The sequence below is a fragment of the Nerophis lumbriciformis genome, linkage group LG24 (genome assembly GCF_033978685.3).
Source record: "Nerophis lumbriciformis linkage group LG24, RoL_Nlum_v2.1, whole genome shotgun sequence".
Classification (NCBI taxonomy): domain Eukaryota; kingdom Metazoa; phylum Chordata; class Actinopteri; order Syngnathiformes; family Syngnathidae; genus Nerophis; species Nerophis lumbriciformis.
The window spans coordinates 28,656,189-28,662,445 of NC_084571.2; the positions used below are offsets into that span (position 1 = coordinate 28,656,189).

General features: G+C 38.2%; 1 protein-coding gene across 1 annotated transcript in view; it reads right to left on the reverse strand.

The window, feature by feature from the left end:
- gjc1 (gap junction protein gamma 1) overlaps window positions 1-3,044 on the reverse strand; it is a 149,751-nt gene extending 146,707 nt beyond the window's left edge. The window contains exon 1 of the mRNA XM_061981891.2: window positions 2,820-3,044. The gene's annotated coding sequence lies outside the window, so the exon portion shown is untranslated. The remainder of the gene's footprint in view (window positions 1-2,819) is intronic.
- Window positions 3,045-6,257: the final 3,213 nt, after the last annotated feature.

Sequence of the window (6,257 nt, forward strand, 5' to 3'; positions counted from 1 at the left end):
TGATTTCCAGCCTGTGCAACAAATCCCGTCGTGAAATTTCCTCGCTCCTAAATATTCCTTTATTACAAGAAAATGGAAGAGTTTGGGAACAACAGCAACTCAGCCACCAAGTGGTAGGCCACGTAAACTGACAGAGAGGGGTCAGCGGATGCTGAAAGACTTTCTGCACAGTCAGTTGCTACAGAGCTCCAAACTTCATGTCACCTTCCAATTAGCCCACGTACAGTACGCAGAGAGCTTCATGGAATGGGTTTCCATGGCCGAGCAGCTAAGCCATACATCACCAAGTCCAATGCAAAGCGTGGGATGCAGTGGTGCAAAAGCGCGTCGTGACTGGACTATAGAACAGTGGAGACGCCTTCTCTGGACTGATGAGTCGCGCTTTTCCATCTGGCAATCTGAGGGACCAGTCTGGGTTTGGAGGCTACATTTCGGACTGCATTGTGCTGAGTGTGAAATTTGGTGGGGGAGGAATTATGGTGTGGGGTTGTTTTTCAGAAGCTGGGCTTGGCCCCTTAGTTCCAGTGAAAGGAACTTTGAATGCTCCAGGATACCAAAACATTTTGGACAATTCCATGGGCTGGCACTTCAAGTTCATATGTGGGCAAAGGCAGGCGGCCAAATACTTTTGGCAATATAGTGTATGTGTGAAAGAGGCTAAAAATCCTTAAGGCAATTGCACAAGGAGGAGAATAATTTGACAGTAAAAAAAAAAAAAGCGACTTCGGGACTGCTCTGCCATAAAGGATTATTGGAAAGACATACAGGATATTTTCAAACGTGAAATACCCCTTGAAAGTAAGACTGTTTTTTTGGACATGTACCTCAGGACTGGCTGAAAAAAGATAAACACTTAATGAATATCCTATAGTGGCCGGTAAAAAGACCATTACTAGGAAATGGATATCCCAGGAGAGCCCAACTTTGAAGCAATGCATAGAATGCCTTTTATTGTCACTATACTCAGGTACTATGAGATTAAAAGCAACTCCAGTATCAGTGTGACAGTCTATAAATATGCAAAACATAGGAAGGAAAGAAAAGAAAAATAGTGCAAAAGGAGGTAAGGTGCACAGTCCAGTCCTGAGAATGAATGTTCTGAATGTGTTGTTTAAATATTATACTATATACATATATACAGAAGCATTCAGACTGTGGGTGGAAAGTAAAAATTGCACAGAGAGAGATGCTAAACTATAAAATCAGTGCTTTTGAGAATTCACCGTGGTTATGGCTTTAGGGAAAAAACTGTTCTTGAGTCTGTTTGTCTTAGACCTGATGACCCTGTAGCGCCTTCCTCATGGATGGAAATCACAAAGTTTAACATGGAGAAGATAACTGCTTTTATTCATTATAAATTGGCGAAATTGACTTCATACTGGGAAAACTGGGTCAATTATGTCACGCCCCATGAGCCTGATTTTAATTTCTCGAATTAGTGATTGTACTGTTAAAAAAAAAAAGGATTACATTTGTTACAGTCATGAAAAGTGTCTTTGTAGCTCTTCATTTGACAAGCCACCATATATGGTAACTTCCCTACGAGTCAAACCATGTGATGACATCCAGCCAACTATTATACTGCCGTAGTGTTAATAGAATTATAATAATTTAAAAAAAAACAATTTAAGTAATTGAGAATGAGATAGAAAAAAAATATATAATAATTATTGGAGATAAATAAAAAAATAATTGGGTTGATAAAAAAAGGTAGTAAAATAATTTCATCCATCCATCCATTTTCTACCGCTTATTCCCTTCGGGGTCGCGGGGGGCGGCAATAATGATAAAGTGGTCAAATATATCTATATCTATATATATACATTTTTATATATTTTATTTTATATATATTTAATTTTCCTGAGGGAACTCTCCTGAAGGAATGTATAAAGGAGGGAACTCTCCTGAAGGAATAAATAAAGTACTATCTATATATATATCCATATATATCCATATATATATATATATATATATATATATATACATATATATATATATATATATATATATAATATATACATATATATAATATATACATATATACATAATATATACATATATATTATAATATATACATATATATATATAATATATATATATATATATATATATAGAGAGAGAGAGAGAGAGAGAGAGAGAGAGAGAGAGAGAGAGAGAGAGAGAGAGATTTTTTTTTTTTTTTAATTTTTAATTATTATTTATTATCTGTTTCTATTATTTTATTTTATTTCTGATTATTATTAATAATTTAGGTAACACTAGTATGGGGAACACATATTCACCATTAATTAGTTGCTTTTTAACATGCAAATTAGTAACATATTGGCTCTTAATTAGTCATTATTAAGTACTTATTAATGCCTTATTCTGCATGGCCTTATTGTACAACCAGTAAGCCATTAACTAAGAGTCTTCCCTCAATAAACCTCAGAATTATTGCTTATTAGTAACCCTAACCCTTATATGTTCCCCTAGTGTCCAAATAACTCTAAATTAAGTCTTTGTTACTTTAATAAGCAACTAATTAATGGTGAATATGTTCCCCATACTAAAGTATTACCATATTTTTTATTTAATTTATTTATCTGTTGAGTCTTCCTGGTCCTGATTCCGCCCTTTTGGATGTGTCCATCACCTGCAGGGGTGCAGACGTGACGAGGTGTGGGGACGTTTTGGGAGTGACAAACTGAGTTGTCCCCAGACCAGAGTCCTCTGAAGACCAGTCCATCATCATCATGGCTTGTAAGTACAGAATAGTGGACAGTAGCCTGCGCTGAAGTTGTTTGTATCAATCAAAGAGCATAAATATTTATATTTACATGAAAAGTCTCCAGTGTCGTCTCTGCCAAGTCGCATCAGTCGCTGGTTTCGGTCACACGAGCCAAACTCGGGCTTGATGGCCGCCTGCCTGCGTTCATCTCTCAGCCTGTCCATCAGTCACGGCCCACACAGTGTCGACGCTGGGCACGCCAATCGGACACACGACCTGCCGCTCATCGCAGTGCAAAGCCAAAAAGTAAACTGTGTGGGAGATTATGCACAACTTCATGTCTTCAGTGTTTGATATGACATCAGCACGTTTTACATCTAGAGGTGACAAAGTAAACACGATAATAAAGTTTCTTTCACTCCTTGTGCAAACTTAAGATTGACTATACACACTTACTCTTTGGATCCACACATAAAAGTGTCATAAGTCAGCAATATACAGGTAAAAGCCAGTAAATTAGAATATTTTGAAAAACTTGATTTATTTCAGTAATTGCATTCAAAAGGTGTAACTTGTACATTATATTTATTCATTGCACACAGACTGATGCATTCAAATGTTTATTTCATTTAATTTTGATGATTTGAAGTGGCAACAAATGAAAATCCAAAATTCCGTGTGTCACAAAATTAGAATATTACTTAAGGCTAATACAAAAAAGGGATTTTTAGAAATGTTGGCCAACTGAAAAGTATGAAAATGAAAAATATGAGCATGTACAATACTCAATACTTGGTTGGAGTTCCTTTTGCCTCAATTACTGCGTTAATGCGGCGTGGCATGGAGTCGATGAGTTTCTGGCACTGCTCAGGTGTTATGAGAGCCCAGGTTGCTCTGATAGTGGCCTTCAACTCTTCTGCATTTTTGGGTCTGGCATTCTGCATCTTCCTTTTCACAATACCCCACAGATTTTCTATGGGGCTAAGGTCAGGGGAGTTGGCGGGCCAATTTAGAACAGAAATGCCATGGTCCGTAAACCAGGCACGGGTAGATTTTGCGCTGTGTGCAGGCGCCAAGTCCTGTTGGAACTTGAAATCTCCATCTCCATAGAGCAGGTCAGCAGCAGGAAGCATGAAGTGCTCTAAAACTTGCTGGTAGACGGCTGCGTTGACCCTGGATCTCAGGAAACAGAGTGGACCGACACCAGCAGATGACATGGCACCCCAAACCATCACTGATGGTGGAAACTTTACACTAGACTTCAGGCAACGTGGATCCTGTGCCTCTCCTGTCTTCCTCCAGACTCTGGGACCTCGATTTCCAAAGGAAATGCAAAATTTGCATGGTTGGGTGATGGTTTGGGGTGCCATGTCATCTGCTGGTGTCGGTCCACTCTGTTTCCTGAGATCCAGGGTCAACGCAGCCGTCTACCAGCAAGTTTTAGAGCACTTCATGCTTCCTGCTGCTGACCTGCTCTATGGAGATGGAGATTTCAAGTTCCAACAGGACTTGGCGCCTGCACACAGCGCAAAATCTACCCGTGCTTAGTTTACGGACAATGGTATTTCTGTTCTAAATTGGCCCGCCAATTCCCCTGACCTTAGCCCCATAGAAAATCTGTGGGGTATTGTGAAAAGGAAGATTCAGAATGCCAGACCCAAAAACGCAGAAGAGTTGAAGGCCACTATCAGAGCAACCTGGGCTCTCATAACACCTGAGCAGTGCCAGAAACTCATCGACTCCATGCCACGCCGCATTAACGCAGTAATTGAGGCAAAAGGAGCTCCAACCAAGTATTGAGTATTGTACATGCTCATATTTTTCATTTTCATACTTTTCAGTTGGCCAACATTTCTAAAAATCCCTTTTTTGTATTAGCCTTAAATAATATTCTAATTTTGTGACACACGGAATTTTGGATTTTCATTTGTTGCCACTTCAAATCATCAAAATTAAATGAAATAAACATTTGAATGCATCAGTCTGTGTGCAATGAATAAATATAATGTACAAGTTACACCTTTTGAATGCAATTACTGAAATAAATCAAGTTTTTCAAAATATTCTAATTTACTGGCTTTCACCTGTACTTGAAATCTTTTAACAACTACCAATTTAAATATTTATACAAAGTTATTCTTTTTTTAATGGTCTTTTTGTCAAAACATTTTTATAATGGTAAAAATATGCAATATTTCTAAAAATAAAGTGGTTAAGTGCCTACAATTGACATTTTGATACAGTAGACCAAACTATGGCCCGCGGGCCGGATCCGGATCGCCAGCATCCAAAATCCAGCCCGCCGGAAGTCCCAAGTAAAAAAAAAAAAAAAAAACATTCTTAAAATTAATAATAATTATTAATTAATGTATTTAATTTTCTGAATTTTTTATCTGTTCTTTAAAATCCATTTTCGACCGCTTGTTACTCACGGTGTCTCCTAGCCACTCAGGCAAATCATATAGTCTAAAAATGCATCTTCCCATCGATAACGTGACGTCATCGCGCTCATGCCGCTTTCGGTCAATAATCCTTTTGTATGTGTTTTTCACTTTTCTCATCGTTTCTTAAAAGCCTAACCAGGGACAAAGATTGCAAATTAGCCTGTGGCTATAAGTCTTATGTACTTTGACATTGGTTAGCTATGGGTAGCAATGTTTGATTGTACTGTCCCTGTCAAATAAATACATGAATGAATGAATTAGTGCGCCGAATATATATATATATATATATATATATATATATATATATATATATATATACAAACCCCGTTTCCATATGAGTTGGGAAATTGTTAGATGTAAATATAAACGGAATACAATGATTTGCAAATCCTTTTCAAGCCATATTCAATTGAATGCACTACAAAGACAACATATTTGATGTTCAAACTGATAAACTTTATTTTGCAAATTTGCAAATAATAATCAACTTAGAATTTCATGGCTGCAACACGTGCCAAAGTAGTTGGGAAAGGGCATGTTCACCACTGTGTTACATCACCTTTTCTTTTAACAACACTCAATAAACGATTGGGAACTGAGGAAACTAATTGTTGAAGCTTTGAAAGTGGAATTCTTTCCCATTCTTGTTTTATGTAGAGCTTCAGTCGTTCAACAGTCTGGAGTCTCCGCTGTTATATTTTATGCTTCATAATGCGCCACACATTTTCGATGGGAGACAGGTCTGGACTGCAGACGGGGCCAGGAAAGTACCCGCTCTCTTTTTTTACGAAGCCACGCTGTTGTAACACGTGCTGAATGTGGCTTGGCATTGTCTTGCTGAAATAAGCAGGGGCGTCCATGAAAATCCTGTAACTTTCAGCATGAATGGCGCCTTCACAGATGTGTAAGTTACCCATGCCGTGGGCTCTAATGCACCCCCATACCATCACAGATGCTGGCTTTTGAACTTTGCGTCGAAAACAGTCTGGATGGTTCGCTTCCCCTTTGGTCCGGATGACACGATGTCGAATATTTCCAAAAACAATTTGAAATGTGGACTCGTCAGACCACAGAACACTTTTCCACTTTGCATGAGTCCATCT